Raw genomic sequence first — 17289 nt, 5'->3', positions numbered from 1 at the left:
GACTTAAATGCAGTAAACACGTGGTGTAGAAATAATTTTCTAAAAATTAATGATAAGAAAACAAAATTTATGACATACACCAATAAAACTCAATATTATGTCAGTAAATATGAGGTCAATGGTGTACAAATTGAGAAAGTAAGCATTATTAAAGACCTAGGTATTACATTTGACAGTCAGTTAAAGTTTTCTAATCATATAAATTGTATTGTACAAGGTGCCAGAAGGATAATAGGTTTTATTTTTAAACAGTGGCCTGTATTTCAAAGAGATAAAACGTATGTATTTCTATATAAATTACTTGTAAGACCAAAATTAGAATTTGGTTCGGTAATTTGGAATAGCATTTCTAAAACTTTGACAAACAAGATTGAATCTGTGCAAAAATGTTTTATTCGACTTCTATGTTTTAAAATTAAAATGAGCTATTACTCACATAGTTATGAATATTGGACTGATTATTGGGGTTTAGAAAGCCTTATGAATAGACGAAAAAATTTCGACAGAGTATGCATGCAAAAAATACTAGATATCATTTATATCAGTGAATATTGTTTACAAAACATAGGTTTCAAAGTGCCAAGTCATAGCATAAGAAATACCATGATTTTAGTTCCTCTGAATTGGAAATGTGAAATTTTAAAAAGATTGACATATTCTTTAAGCTCATTTTAGACTTATTGTATCAAACAATGTGAAAGTTTTATGTGATCTGACTGATAGTTTTTAATCAATGAAACATTAAGCCAAACGTAATTTTATGACTGCTGTTCTTAGCTTCTTGTTGTTTTAGATGGATGGAAAACTTGATAAGTTTTACTGCGTTGACAAGGAATTATTTCTGCTTAGCCGACTTTTAGCTACATTGTGTTTTATATTAGTACCCTTCTTTTTATTGTTTTCTTTCTTATTTATTTTTTAATAGTATTATTATGCCATCGCATACTCTGATACCAAGTGCTGTATTTTTGCCAAAAGCTGTTCGCGGCACTAAAATAAAGATTATTATTATTATTATTATTATTATTATTATTATTATTATTATTATTATTATTATTATTATTATTATTATTATTATTATTTTATGCTATTGTTAAGTAACTGTAATCTTATATGGAAAACTTCAAACATATGAGGATATTACTATATAGTTTAGTGTAGAACTACGTATAGTGTAGCCAAACCCAAACTATGACTTAACCCAGCATGATGTGCTTATTCCGTGGAAAATACGAAAACTCAATTCAGGTAGGGTTGCCATAATTTTTTGATCCAAACTACGGACAAGCCTTAAAATGACGACCCATCAATGGGTTCCCAAACACAAAATAAATATTTTGAAATTTCTTACCTAAAAATCACCTTTTAAGGTTATCACAATTGTTTACTGTAATACTTAAAAGAAAAACTATTGGAAAATAACATGTTTCATTTCTTTCATTAAAACAAATATAATAAATCATGCAATTAAATTACGTGAATTAATTCTAACCAAAAGAACCCTGGAATGGAAAAACGAGACACTTTTTAAAAACATAACTTGTAGGTTATATGATGAAAATACTGTCCTTTTCATCCAAGATTTTAGCGATTTCCGACTCGGAAATTTTCGGGCAACTCCAAAACTGTCAAATACAGAGAATTTCCTATTTCATGCTTTATACGATACGGACACGGACACGGGACCAAAAATACAAACAGTCCGTACAAAATACGGACATATGGCAACGCTAAATTTAGGGGCCGTTCAAACATTTTATGGTCCCTCATCCAACATCCAATATATTTTAATAAAAAATTTTCTTGTAGGCCTTATATCTGGAAAACTACATATAGTGTAGGCAAACCGAAATTATGGCTTAACCCAGTATAATGTGCTTATTCCGTAGAAAAATCGAAAACTCGATTTATGATCCGTTAAAAAAAAATGTGGCCCCTGATCAAAAAAATAATTATTGGCCAAGATCGCAATCTTTTGATGCATTTTTTGGATCATTCCTAAAATAATTGGCCAAGATTGTAACCTTTACAACATTTTTTTTTGGATCACTCCTAAAATTCGTGCTTGTTGGACATACAAGTACGTATAGTACAAGACGTAAATATATGTATATTAATTGCAATACAGCTTGTTCAATCGTTTGATTCCTAGTTGAAAAGTAAAGAATTAAAATACTGAATATTATAAAAGTAAAAAAAAAGAAAAAGAACTCAGTGCAGTGTTTTTCGAAACCAGGGTTGAAAAAAACACGTTTTTTAAAAAACAAAAAGTACGTTTTTTATGTTTAAAACGTTTTTTTAAAACGATTTTAACGTTTAAAACAAAGTACTTTGTTTTAAACAGAAAAAAACATGTTTAAAATGTTTATTTGGTTTAAAACAATAATCTAAATAGGCATATATATTACATTTTTACACGCTCACAAGTATTGATTGCCATCTATATTCAACTGTTAGATCAAATTTCTGGAACTTTCCTAATCTCGTGCCGTCCAAATGTTCAATTCCGGAGAAAGAAATTTGATTTTACCAATTTTTGTTCACTGAATATGTAGTTTCTTTGTGTTACGTTCTACTGGTCGTCTGAATTCTTAATCTTTAAACGTCCATTGACGCAACTGCTGTGTCAGGGCTTTAAACCTCAATGGCTCAGTCCCTAATTAAGGCTGGGAGATGGTATTGAAACCAATTTTTTTCCTGAAGGATGCAGCTTTCCGTTGGTGTGCATCTTATCTATGTGGGGGTACCATGTGGCGGTGGGAGGAGAGTAAATATCGTATTCTTATGTTTCTTTCTAAACGGCTTTTTGGGAGCCATCCCCCTCTTGGGGGCTAGATTAATAAACATTGGTACATGAAGCAATGAAGTAGGCCACTACATGGTAATATCGTGTATTTGTACTTCTTGCTTATATGGGGGAGCAGGGAGAGGGCAAAGTTAGACAATTTTTTTTAGTTTCAGTTTTTTGACGTAAATTACATTTATTTTTACAACAAACATCAATAGCTCAGCCCCTAATTAAGCTAGAAAGATGATTTGGTAGCAAAGTATTCCTGAGGAATGAAGCTTTCCGCTAGTATGCATTTTATTAGGGATGGGCAGGAGTCGAGCTAAAGTTCGACTCGGCTCGATACTCGAAGCAAATTCGAGTCGAGTCAAAGGTAATTTTCTCGCGTCGAGTTTCGAGCCAAGTCACTATTTTGAGGTCGAGTTTCGAGTCGAGTCGAGTTTGATAAACGGCTCGTTCGTTTAGCTCGTTTTAACTCGTTTTGAAATCATCGCCTGATTAGACTGGAAAGCGAAAGTCATAAGAAATGTAAGCAGTAATATGGGAAATTTTTATTGTTGCTCAGAAGATGGGACACTGCTCGCATCTCGTCTCGTCTCGATTAACAGGACGACTATGGATTTTTATAACAAGACAGCCTCAAGTGTGAGCACCAATGTAAACACCGGTATATACTGTAGTCCTTACCACCAAGGCTGAGAACTGCACGATCTAACTTTTGAGCCGAAGCAGAAGCCCAACTCAGGTAGTGATGTTAACTGGCTCAGTTCGGTTCAACTGAGGAGCAGCTCGAGCCGGCTCGGTTAAGATGAGGCACCGACTCGGCTCAGGAGAGCTATCGGCTCGATCCGGCTCGCAACGATAGTGAATGAGCTGCAAGCCGAGCCGAGCAGGTTTGAACATGTTTGGCCGACGCAGTCTAACTTTTAACGATTTTTGGTTCGAGCCTGGATACTTGCTCCTCAGGAACTGAAACCCAGAACCTCGTGAACGATGTCCTTGCCTCCTTGACCACCTTTTACGAGGTCAGCTGTCAACTAGTTTTTAGTATTCAGACACAAACCGCCTATCATTCATGTTTATACACGCTGGTGTGGTTATAATAATAATAATAATAATAATAATAATAATAATAATAATAATAATAATAATAATAATAATAATAATAATAATAATAATAATAATAATAATAATTTGTAGTAATAGTAAGTATCATTGATAATAATTATATTGTGTATGTAGGATACTTGAAGAAAGTACTTGAAACTACACACAGCATTTGGCTCGACTCGACTCGAAACTCGAGTCGAGTTGGAGGAAACTTTTCGAGCCGAGTTCTCGAGTCGAGCTCAGTGATGTCGGTTTCGAGTCGAGTCGAGTTTCAATGAAAACTCGCTCGTGCACATCTTTACATTTTATGTATGTAGTGCATATTTATGTACGCACGAGCGAGGGAGGATGAAGTTAGTTTTTTTTAATTTTTCATCAGATTTTGGAGGCCATTCCTTCCCCTTTGTCGTACATCCACAAAAACAATGAAGTAGTCCTCTACATGATAGTAACCTGTATATGTACTTCTGTTTATAGAGGAAGAGGGAGTCAAATTTGGCTAATTTACATTTAGTTTCAGAACGGTTCCATATAAGGCAAGATGTATTTTACTGAAGTGGTCTAGAAGCATAATTTTTGTTCGTATAGATGATGTGTGCAGCAAAAATGATTTGCATATGGACGTGGTACTGTCGGAGGGGAGAGAATGTCTAATTCAATGAATGTTTTTCTGCGCATTTTTTTAATACTTCGTACATAAAACGAATTCGTTACGCAATGGCAGCACTGGTTACCATTTCTTACATTATTGTCACAAGTATGTGGCCTACACATTAGCATTATTTTGTCAGCGCAAAAGCACACATTTTACACATTTTTAGCAGCATTTTGTCACAGGATTTTGCGGTGACTGCAAGAGTTGCCAGGGCCCCGCAAACTCAATATTTTCATATTTTTTAAATGATTTTTGTGTCTGTTCGTTTTTACAAATACAACGGAAATTTCACGAATGTTATTTCGTTGGAATCTGTGGTCTATAAGCTTTCCAACTGTGTATAAATCATGACTCTGTGATAATTAGGAGAGTCACCAGAGCCCCGAACGTGAGAGTCTACCATATTGTTAAAATCCCTGGCGGGCGTCTAAAGGTTAATTGTGCTGTTATGCCGTAGACACTAATCATTGTTAGCTATCCATGTTGCAGATAGAGATGTATCTTGAAAACTGTTTAGTTAAAAGGTGTCATTTGCTCCTTGTAGGCTAGTCACTGCTCTTTTCTATGAGTTGTATTGTATTTGTCAGAGAATTTCTTCTAGCTTACGATGTGAGAACTGTTCATTATTATGAAAATGATAGTGACCAAAAAATACTCAAGTTTTGAATTTGTGAATTTGGATCTTAGAATAGTGTATAGTGTGTTTAACCTCCGTTATTCTTGGAAATTAAGAAATGTTGAAATACTTCATTTGAATTTCTGTTATTTTAGTTATACGCACATTGATGTGCAGAATTTCGTTCAGTAATTGCTGTTATAATAAGGATATAACTCTGCTTGTAATTTACTCCATGCACAAATCCTGCGCAGGATGGGTTGTTTGTTAGAAAATTAAATTAGCTTCTTCAAACTGGTATTTTAGTTGTTTTAAACATGTCCAACCACCATTAAAAAAACACCTTTAAAACAATTTGTGTAAAACGTTTAAATCAAACTGAATAAAACAACAGCCCTCGTTTAAAACATGTTTTAAACACTTGTTTTAAACATTTTCTTTTAAACATTTTGTTTTAAACATATCAACCTTGTTCAAAACAGGCGTTACTTCCCTATTAGGCCTCTTTCACATTACACGCCGTGCCGTTGTTGGCGCTAAGCCATGCGTACAAAGGTTATGCCGTGAAAAATGTGGCTTTTGTCGTGAACATTACAACAGCTTTTTTTGACGGCAAAACTAATTTGTCAGTTTTACGATAGAGACGGTGTGGATGATCGAGATAGGTTATTAAATTTGTACTGGTTCTACTTAAAATCTAAAAGACGAAGGCACAGAGGGAAAAGAAAGTTCATTTCTAGAATATTCAATGACCTGTAGCTAGTATATTTGTGCTATTATTTAGTGACTTAAGAAGTGATGAAACGAAATTTTAAGATTATTTTCGTATCTCGATAGCAACCTTTGATGAGTTGTTAAAGAAAATAAAAGGACAAATGTTAAAGCAAAATACCCACTCAAGACATGCCATTTTACCGACTGAAAGACTTGTTGTAGCTCTGGCGTATAGTTGTAAATTTTACGTTTTGAAAATTTGATGTTCATATTTACACAATTGTATCCAATTGCAACTTGGTTTTGAAAATATATATCCCAAGTAATACAATATCAAATTTAATTTTAAAAAACAGGGTCTAAATCACATTCTCCAAAGTATTAATAACACAAGATTAAACCATAGAATTTTGTCTGCAGAGAACCACAAGCGACAATAGTAATGAACACGCCGTGTACGACAGGGTGCACTGCGGCCGGATAATCTGAATGCCTCATAAATACTAATGATAATAAAATAATTATGGCGCCGTACCGAATGCGCCGCGTAATCTGAAAAGGGCCTTACAGTGTCTAAATATAATGCAGAATTTTATAATGTAATGATACTAAGACTTGAGATAAACTAATACATTATCTTTGTTTCTTTTCAAAATACTCAATATTGCTCTTTTCAACGACTTTTCCATAGTATATATATATATATATCTTTATAAGCCTTATTTAATTTATTGTATGCAGAACTAATTCTCCGTGTAGGTAACATATGCAGTGCGTTTGTACTTTCCTTCCTCTCGTAGAACAGGCCACTATTTTCCTTCCGTGTTTTGAGGGATGGAACCTGGGTCATAATCTTTCAAATTATCTTTGTACAGTCTACTTTGTTGTGCTAAAGTCCGTGTACGAAAACGAAATCGTTCAACGTCCGTCTTTGTTCAACTGTATGAAGTGTAAAGTTTCCAAATAAATTATCATATAGTTCATATCTTGAATAAAATTCTGTCCTTTTGTATGTGAGAAAACGTATGAATTTTGCCTTGTTTCTGTTCATTTATTTTTACTACGTGTTCTCAAAGAAGCGTTCCAAATAATTTAGGAATATTGAAGTTTGGATCTTACGTAAGAAAAGTAGAGCGTTTTAAAGAGTTAAAATTCGAAACTTCTTTTGTTCTTCTGCTAAGAAATCCAAGATGTCTATATGCATGTCTGGTAATATTTGCCACATGATGCGAAGTAGTGTCTGTGATGCTGGAGAAGGCGAACAACTCTCCGCCCCCTGAATCCTACATAACTTGTAATTCTATTTAAGAACGGTTTACGGTCTCTTCTCCAAAGTTGTTTAGAAGTATGTCATATCTATCCTATACCAAAATAGAGTGGATATTTATAAACAAAAAGTGAAATAAAATTAAACTTCTAGTTTCGCATCCCATGATTACGAACTTTAGTCCAGGAGACGAAAGACTAATGGAGAGAGACAATGAAAAAAATAGTGAAACGACAACATGGAAGGAAACGGAAAAACTTCGAGAAAATGCATACATATGACGGGCAAACAGACATTTAGTTTATACAGGGTGCTTCAAAACAACACCGACAACGTTTGGGAAGCGATTCCTGACACCAAGATAAGACAAAAAGTATACACCAACCTAGGTGCACAAATGCTTTCTTTTGGAGTTATAGGCTGCCGAAAACATAAAGAAAATGAACTTCAAAGGTCGATAGCTCCAAAATTATGGGACATAACGTAGTCGGGTCAAGGTGTGCTATCCAATAATACATGTCTCGGAATCTTGAGTTACTCACGAAACCACTTTTATAGAGGGAATTTGGCTACGGTCATATAAATTGAAGTACTCAGCAACTACCCCTACAAAAATTGTTGCGGAATTACCATATGATTCTGAAACTTGGATATTTAGATAGTGCACATGCTAGTTCCTAAGTGAAGTCTTGGCTCGATTACGGTAGATACCATAGTTTTGGAGCCATTAACCTTTAAAATTAATTTTTTCATCTTTTCGGCAGCTTGTAACTCCAAAAGGAAGCATTTGTGCACTCAGGTTGGTCTATATTTTTTGTCTTTTCATGGTGCCGGAAATCATCTCCCAAACGCTGTCGGTGTTCTTTCGAAACAACCCTGTATATAAGATAAAAGAAGCTAGTAATAAATTTAGATATTTGTGATTATAACCAATATCAGCAATCGGTGTTTAATTAGAACTCACTTGTCAAAGGACAGTCGTTTATACGTTTATATATATATATATATATATATATATATATATATATATATATATATATATATATATATATATATATATATATATATATATATATATATGTGTTGTTAATAATTAAATACATGAAATCTTGCAAGCTAACATTTCATCTTCCAGGAATACTCATTTTGGAATCGTTGTAAGGAAATTGTATTTTACTGAGAGCAGAGTATTGGATTGATTGGTTTTCGGTTGAGACCTTGGTCGAGGAACATGAAAGCATTATGTTCGTCGTGGTTTGGACTAACTTTCAGTCTCATATCTTATTTTTCTTTTTCTTTTTTTATTTCCCAACTATTCCACGACGATCATGGTTAATGTCCATGCTTGCATCTCCGTCATGCAGGAGTTGGGAACGCAGCAGGCGTAGATGCAGACAACGTAAGAAATATTTACTATACTACAAGTGTGATAAAACCATGCATTGGATTTAATACAAGTGATAAACTCAAGACTTGGATAGTGAATATATAATGTCACTCAATAAACACAGATTTACATGCCCACTGATAAAAAAAAAGTAAATGATTTGACAACCTTTTACTTAATATCGACGAAGTAGGTGGCTTGGCATATAAACTAAACTACTCACGTCATTCTTCGGCTAGCCATTAATGTTGTCCCATTGATATCCTGGGCTGAATCCCGAACACAGCTTCCTTGAATGATGGGCCAAGCCGGCGCTACAAACACAGTCTCTAGTCCACGGTCCCAAACGAATCGTGCTCCGGAGTCTCGTTTATCATGATATTTATTGTTACTAATAATGAACTCAACTTGTTCTTCACATCAAAACATTTCGCAAATAAAATTGTTATACACTTGCATCAAAAAAAAAAAAAAAAAAAAAAAAAAAAAAAACTGGAAATAAACTGTTTTGTCACATACTCAACTAATTAAGTACTTGTGTTCATCCTATGGAAGTGTAATTCATACACTTAGCGGTAAGTTACGCGCGATATACAATTTCTTGTAGCATGGACGCTGGTCTCGAGTAGGTGTTGGCTGCCTCGCCTAGCACACGGCAGCGAGGAGGTAATCCTTATAAGGGGTGTCGAAACACTGAGGCTTTGTCCAGTTGGCTATTGTGTATGAGTTCCTCGGGGCTGAAGTTATGACGTATAATGCTGAATTCAAGCTCTTTGGCTGAAGAGATGCGGATGCTTCGAATTAACCATCCAGAGATAAACGATGACAACACGTAGGTGTGATTGCAAGTTTCCCGTTTTCTGGACGCAGAGAAGCGTTCACAAAGGGAGTCGTTGTTCCCACAGCGTAGGTCCATATATAGCCATGAAATCGTACTGAGGCTCACCAACAGAAAAGAAAAGACATACCAAAGCGATGAGGGAAGAGTTTCTAGAATGTGCGGAAATGTACGAGGCTTGGTTAATAAAGTTCGAAATTAAGTCTATTTTTCTCAATGTCCTTTTTAAATCCAAAAATGAGCTTTAGGTCGGTAATAAACACCACATACTTATCTGAGTCAAATCTTGAAGAAATGTTCCATGATCTGGTAATCCTGGGTTGAGACGTTAAGATACTCGAGTATACTGAAATTAAGATAAGTAATAAAATTAACAAAAGAGAGAAAAATCCATTATAAGTCTATATTAGTAAATATAATCATTTTTCACTTCTTAATGACGAAAGTTCAGATTTTTAGATCTTGCTCATATATTACCTGCCTTGTAAATCGTGTATAATTGTTTAGTGATTCAAATAGATGTACCCTTATATCTATTTCTTCACTTCTCTCCACCTCATCTGTAGAAAAGAATATTCCGACAAATAAACTGCAGAGTCGATTTTTTTTTAAAAAATAAAAATAACTACATTCTCACTGATATAGATTGTGGTCCTTACCTTAAAGTATTATACAATAAATCGAGAAGCCGAGAATTCAAACCTTTTTAGAGATGACTTTTTCACTCACGTTGCGAATATGAGTCAAATTAGATAGACCTACTTCTTATTTCTGTAGTCAAATTGAAAATTAGACCATAAATTATTATGCAACCTGCTTTCTCATAGGGCTTACGTAAGACTTGTCACATACTGTACAAGACGAAGGGCGTTAAGGCATGTTTGATACTGAGAATACAATAATAACATTATTCCTATTGAAATACTCGTATGTACAATCCCTACATTGTTTCGTATGAGTTTCTCATAGCTGGAAGCAGTGTTGCCAGTCATTTTCGGAGATTAGGTTCAGGACTCCATTGTTTCTCTTTTCATTGCCTCTACTCTGTCACCTCTGGTTCATTTCATTGCTGAGTTCAACTTTGAGAATAAAAGTGGTCGCACACATCAAGATCCAGAGTATTTGACGGACAATCTGAAACAGAAATCCCATGTTAGGCCAAAATTGTTTGCACTGACAGTGGCGCGGAAGCAGGAGCATTGTGTTGGTAAAGAATTCACGACTTGTATGTTTACAAATCAGGTTGTCATCTTCTTACTACCTAACGAAAGGTTGTTAGCATGTTAAGGTAAGATTGTTGGTTTACAGTTTCACTCTCGTGTACCACACATACGTACATAATGCTACAAACATGGAAAGAAAATCTGCATTGCTTTAGACTTCAATTAACTCATTCGAGCGTCCATGTGGCAAGCAGAACTCGAATATCTTAAAATGATTGGTATGTTCTTTCAGGATCGTACGTGAGAAAACATAATTTGTAACATGTTATCATTCTCACTACGAACCTAGATCATCTTTTAATGTTTGTCGAAATGTCAGCAGAAATGTTATTCAAGTTTCCTTTTGCTTCAATCCAAAATTCCTTGGCACCCATTTTGAAAACACTACCTTCATGTTACAAGTTTAATGGAACAATTTCTCTTCAGTGGCGGATCTAGCCCGGGGCCCTAGGGGCTCTAGCCATCCGAGTTTTCAGGGCGATAAAAATAATTTAAGCTATTATTTATATATTTTTAAAACTTTATAGTAAACTTATGATATAGAAAATACTTCTCTGGGGTTTGTAGGCCCCCCAGTTTTTACACGCTAGATTCGCCACTGTTTCTTTGTCAATGTCTGTCATTTCTGTAGTACCTTTAATACTCAAGTGACAATCTTTTTGAATCACATCGCCGACTTTTGAATGTTTCAGTCTGTTTTCGAGATGCACGGTTGTTCAGAACGCAGGTATCGTGACCACTCCTCGTTCCTCTTTAAGCATTTGAACCGCTCAAAAACTTTTGTGCGTGATTAACAATCATCTCTGTACACTGCATTTAGTAATTAGTAAGTTTTTCTCACGGATTTTCAAAATTTGAACAAAGGAACTGCACCTTGTTATCCTGTTCCATTTTAGTACTAAACATTTCTCCGATTGGTCACAGATTCACAGTCTGCTCCGTCCAAACACCACATTGTATCTAAAATGTAAGCGTTTTTCACCCTGGGCAAGAGCTTATTTCCTTAGAGGTCTACTCTTTGCAACAAATGTTGAAAAAGTATAAATAAGATTCAAGCTGGCCACCAGAAGTGATTGTTGAAAAATTATAATTCTTTTAAGAGTTAAGTATAAATACGGCTTGTGGATGTGGAGCATAAAAACTAGTTTAGAAAACAAACCAACATGTGCTAGGTGGCAATTTTTAAGCAGGAATACTACCTTCAGTCAGAGCAGAGCGAAGCGGGTTTGGCCACCTCATGGGGGTGCTTCCGAAGGGAGTAGGCGCATGAGCGACGGTGAGTATATGCACAAACGATCGTAGTGGAAAGATGTGGGTTTTGGCAATGATACTAGTTCCAATAACACTTGCCATGATTTCATATTGGTAACACTCCACTTGTAAACATAAAATAGAAATTCTATACACTGTGCAGAAATATGCCGCCGGTGAAAAATAGCATCTAATAGAGCCATCTTTCATATGCATTCACTTATTTTATCCATTGTAAAGCACTTGTAATGATTTTACACTAGTAACCCTACACTTGTAAATCTAAAATACAGGTGTATTATTTCGTATTTAATTGTATCGCCTCTAGAAATATTTTCCTTATAAATATGTCTTCATGCAAAGTATAATTTTACGAGTAAATCTTCCAAAACGTATTACGCCAAAACTATACCTGCACTCTTATTTGATAATCAAGGTATCATGAACAGATTTTCACACTCAAGTATCGATTGACCTTCATGCGCTCGCTATTCACGTATGGCAAGATAGCTCCCCCCCCCCCCCGCACTTTAGAAAATGGAAACAATGACTAGGTCATTCGTTTGTACTACGTTTGTACCGTTTGTACCGAAAATATTTTCCTTGGTACCATTTTCCTTATGTGATTACTTGAGAGGTCAACTGGGGGGCTATCTTGGCCACCAGCACAAAAAATTGGTATACACCATTCGAAAGCAAATCGTTTTGTTTGTACCTTGATAGCTTTCGAGAAACAGGGGATGATATTTGGGGCGGGGGACTCTCTTGGCGCCAAGATAGCCCCCCGTATCACAGCACAAAAAATTGAAATACACCATTCGAAAGCAAATCGTTTGTACCGAGAAAAGTTGTGTTTGTACCCTGATAGTTTTCGAGAAACAGGGAATGACATTTGGGGGCTATCTTGTACGCAATATAGGCCCCCTAATGTGTGCTTTTTCCATTCCCATTAATAAGTATTATGTGTTTATTCATGTGATTTGATGTGTATTTATAATTTTGGTTGTGCATATCCAAATAAAAAAAAAATCGGAAATAACTCAACGTTAGAATTAAATCGGCGAGTAGGAAAACATTGTGGGCCTTATGCAGAGTCGTTCTGACACGTGATTAGTACTATATTAAAGAGTTCGAGAACATATGTTTCCTGCAGTAGTCCGGCCTTTAGTATGACTGTAATCAAACGTCAAAACGACTCTGCATAAGGCCCTGTGAGTCCAAAATAAGCTATTTTGAAGTAAAGGCCAAAATAACACTAAGGATGTAGAATAGAAGTTGTAATGAAGAGCACGTTATAACAGAATGCTATAATGGCGACTGTACATTTGTGGCATTAACAAACGAAAGTTCTTTCTTCAAATATCTCAAAATGTGTTTTGTGGTCTAGTAGTGTTTTTCCACTCACCGATTCAATTAAATTTTCAATATTTCTGCCCTTTTCCGTAAGTAAATACGTATTATTCAGCAATGACCTGCTTGCTTTCGTCTATTGTCTATGAAAGCGGCAAGTTTCTCGAACCGTTTATGTGACAGATATAAACAGTTAATTTCTTCAGTTGGTGTAAAGCTGAAACGTGGAAGGACGCAGTTTTTGTGACCAAGCATTTCGTTTTTTATTTTTCTTTGTTTAAGATTATTTCTGTAAATCAAGTTTCTTTCTGAATTTATACATTCTTTGTTATTCTTTTTACGGTATTTATTTACGAAAAAGGGCACAAATAGAGAAGATTTAAGTGAATTGTTGAGTGGAAAAACACTACTACTCCATGAAACGCAATTTGAGATATTTGAAGAAAGAACTTTCATTTGTTAATGCTACAAATGTACAGTCGACATTATAGCATTCTGCTATAACTTGCAGAAAATTGTACTGCTCTTCATTACAGCTTTAGCTATACACCTTTCGAGTTATTTACCTCAAAATGGCTTTTACCTTTAACTCAAAATGGCTTATTTTGGACTCACACTGTTTTCTCACGCGCTGATTCAATTTTAACGTTGAATTATTCCTAACAAGTTCTTTTATTTGGATATGTACAACCAGAGTGTTAAAGACAGAAATTCACATGAATAAATACATAATGCTTATTAATGGGCATAAAAAAAACTACACACTACCCAAATGTCATCCACTCTTTCTCGAAAATTATCAGGGTACAAACAAAACTTTTTTCGATTCAAAAGGCACAAATGACTTGTTATCGAATGGTGCATTTCAATTTTTTGTTCTATGATACGGCGGGGGGCTATCTTGGCGCGAAAATAGCCTCCCGCCCCAGATATCATTCCCTGTTTTTCGAAAACTATCAGGGTACAAACAAACCTTTCTTCGGTACAAACGGTACAAACGATTTGCTTTCGAATGCTGTATTTCAATTTTTTTGTGCTGTGATACGGGGGACTATCTTGGCGCCAAGGTAGTCCCCTGCCATAAATATCATCCCCTCTTTCTCGAAAACTATCAGGGTACAAACAAAACTCTTTTCGGTACAAACGGTACAAACTATTTGCTTTCGAATGGTGTATTTCAATTTTTTGTGCTTTGATACGGGGGGCTATCTTAACGCCAAGATAGCCTCCCGCCTCAAATATCATCCCCTGTTTCTCGAAAACTATCATGGGAGACCCGGGTTCGATTCCGGCCGGAAGCTCATGTGATTTGGATTCTACGTTAATCAGTAGGTCCACGTTTCATATAGCCTCGCTGCTGAAAGGGACGCTAAACTAAAATCAACCCAACTCGAAAATTATCAGGGTACAAACAAAATTTTTTTCGGTACAAACGGTACAAACGATTTGCTTTCGAATGCTGTATTTCAATTTTTTGTGCTGTGATATGGGGGGCTATCTTGGCGCCAAGGGAGCCCCCCGCCCCAAATATCATCCCCTGTTTCCCGAAAACTATGAGAGTGCAAAGAAAACTTTTTTCGGTACAAACGATTTGTTTTCGATTGGTGTATTTCAATTTTTTATGTTGTGATACGAGGGAGGCCTATCTTTGCGCCAAGATAGCCCCCCCAAATGTCATCCCCTGTTTCTCGAAAACTATCAGCGTACAAACAAAACTTTTTTCGACACAGACGGTACAAACGATTTGCTTTCGAATGGTCTATTTCAATTTTTTGGGCTGCGATACGGGAGGGGCTCTTTTGGAGCCAAGATATCCTCCCGTTGACCTCCCAAGTAACCCTATAAGGAAAATGGTACAAACGAAAATATTTTCGTTACAAACGGTACAAACGTAGTACAAATCAATGACCTAGTCATTGTTTCCGTTTTCTAAAGTGTGTGTGTGTGGGGGGGGGGCTATCTTGCCATACGTCGCTATTCGCAAATAGCAAATTGTATTATTTTTAAAGAACACCTCGTATAATGTTACGAAAGTTTAGCCACACTAAGTAGTTACTTTAAAATGAAATCTTTATTTCCTCAGTACCTGTGAAGTGGAAATTATAAGGCAAAAGTGGTAGTTAGATGAAAATTACCAATTTGAGAATTTAAATACAGTCTCCTACTTGGAAAGAAAAAGGCAATTTTCATTTAAGTGTAGTGCAGGGAAAGTACAATATTAAAGAGATTTTATTATTTGTGTTTTTATTAACAACAATAAGGAATGATATTCTTTTGTTATCTCACTCTTAAGATCCAATGATGAATGAAAATTAAAGTCAATATTTTTCATAATTAAACGCTTAGAGACGTATTTTCTTTCTTTCTTTCTTTCTTTTTTTTTTTTTTTTTTTTTTTTTTTTTTTTTTACATTAAAACAAAAATCAAAGTCACAACACTAAAATACAGTCTAAGCTTACCAATGCAAGAACAAAGCACCATATCGGTGTTCTTCAAACTGCTAATCATGAGAAAGTGCATAATTGGAAAATGTGGATGCCATTTTCTTAAGCCAAAACCAATCCAATCTTTTACTTCTTTTTAAAAGAAAATATTATAAAAAACAAAAGAACAAAACGAATTTTCTACATTGTGATTGTATACCTATTATATAATATTTTGTGAAATGTATGGTTTGGTTTCTTTGTATCCTGTGTTTGCAGGTAACATCTTTCAATGAAGCTAAAATATTTTTAAAATAAAGAATCGGCGAAATTCAGTTGATATAAAACTCTATAAATATTTACCAACGTAATTGAAAAATGTTTGCTTTTACATCCATTTAAAATAGTACAAACAGCAGATAGCGAAGAAATGTTATATTGTTTTAATTTCTGATACTTGTACGAAACGTTTCCACGCTGAAATTTATTTATCTTTTCTCATTTAGAGATAACATTGGACAAACGAAATTTATTACTTTTTATAGTTCTGAGCTGGAACTTAATCTTTTCAGTGTTACGAAGACAAAATGGTCGACAGGAAGTTAGTCAACAACGTTTAGCCAATGCACTATCACCTTTAGGATGGAATGTTATTTATATTTCTTCTTTCTGACTATACAGGTATAGAAAATAATCATCCATAATTTAGATTTTTTCATCTTGTGAGTTTACTTAAATTGAATTGGTAGTCGGAATGGGTATTTTTTATCGATTTTTTTTTTTTTTTTTTTTTTTTTTTTTTTGCGAAATGTATGTGACATTTAAACTCAAAAGAATTATAATTTTGTAAGTTCAACACATTTTAAAAATGTATTCCGTTAATTTTGTTAGCAGCAAAGAGTGCTTCACAAACTAAGGCAACTGCATCATCTTGTAAATTTAGCACTTACAAATTCGTGTAACATTTATTCAATTGCTTTCTGAATCGTAGATTACATCGTGATTGAACTACCAAGCCAGTTTTAATTTTGTAAGTTTCACCCGCATTAATTTGGTTCGTTCATGTAGGGTCTATCCTCTTTTGAGCGGTGATGATCCCTGTTTAGGGAAGTCACATCGACATAATTCAGAATTACATCACAATCTAAAGCAAGAGTATCACCCAACGATTTAATTTTTATGGGTTAGTTCTAATTGTGGGGGGCCAATATAAACCTAGTATTAACTTTATAATGCTCGCTTCAGCTGGTATACTTATTCAGAAACGAGAAATTGCACTCTAATTATTTTATGGAAATGAGTCAAAACTTCCTTAAACTTAAGCTAAAACGTTCCTAAACCTACCCTACTTAGCCCTATTTTGCTCTACTCGGTAAAAACTCTAGTCCCCGTAATTAGAATTTTTCCATTTAATATATATATATATATATATATATATATATATATATATATATATATATATATATATATATATATGCATGTATAAGAATTATATATAAGGCAATTTCCTTTTTGTTATTCTGTAGAGATAGAAGTTCAAGTTTTAGCGATCTGATTTCCCTGAATACCATTCACTTTAGCTTTGGAATCTTCTTGTATACAATAAAAGACAAATTCTGACTGAAGCCTTTATTATCTGATAAATAATATGATAGCTTCGGCAAAGT

General features: G+C 34.8%; 1 long non-coding RNA gene across 1 annotated transcript in view; it reads right to left on the bottom strand.

Annotated features, from left to right (window-relative positions):
* LOC145677303 (uncharacterized) overlaps positions 1–15768 on the bottom strand; it is a 30555-nt gene extending 14787 nt beyond the window's left edge. The window contains exons 1-2 of the long non-coding RNA XR_014129752.1: positions 15659–15768; positions 9646–9721 (exon numbers count right to left, since the gene is read on the bottom strand). This is a non-coding gene — a long non-coding RNA (uncharacterized LOC145677303). The remainder of the gene's footprint in view (positions 1–9645; positions 9722–15658) is intronic.
* Positions 15769–17289: the final 1521 nt, after the last annotated feature.

This window comes from Thermobia domestica, unplaced genomic scaffold, assembly GCF_964235325.1.
Source record: "Thermobia domestica unplaced genomic scaffold, izTheDome1.hap1.1 HAP1_SCAFFOLD_746, whole genome shotgun sequence".
NCBI lineage: Eukaryota > Metazoa > Arthropoda > Insecta > Zygentoma > Lepismatidae > Thermobia > Thermobia domestica.
The sequence above is the reverse complement of the archived record's forward strand: the minus strand, read 5'-3'. Positions and strand labels throughout refer to the sequence as shown.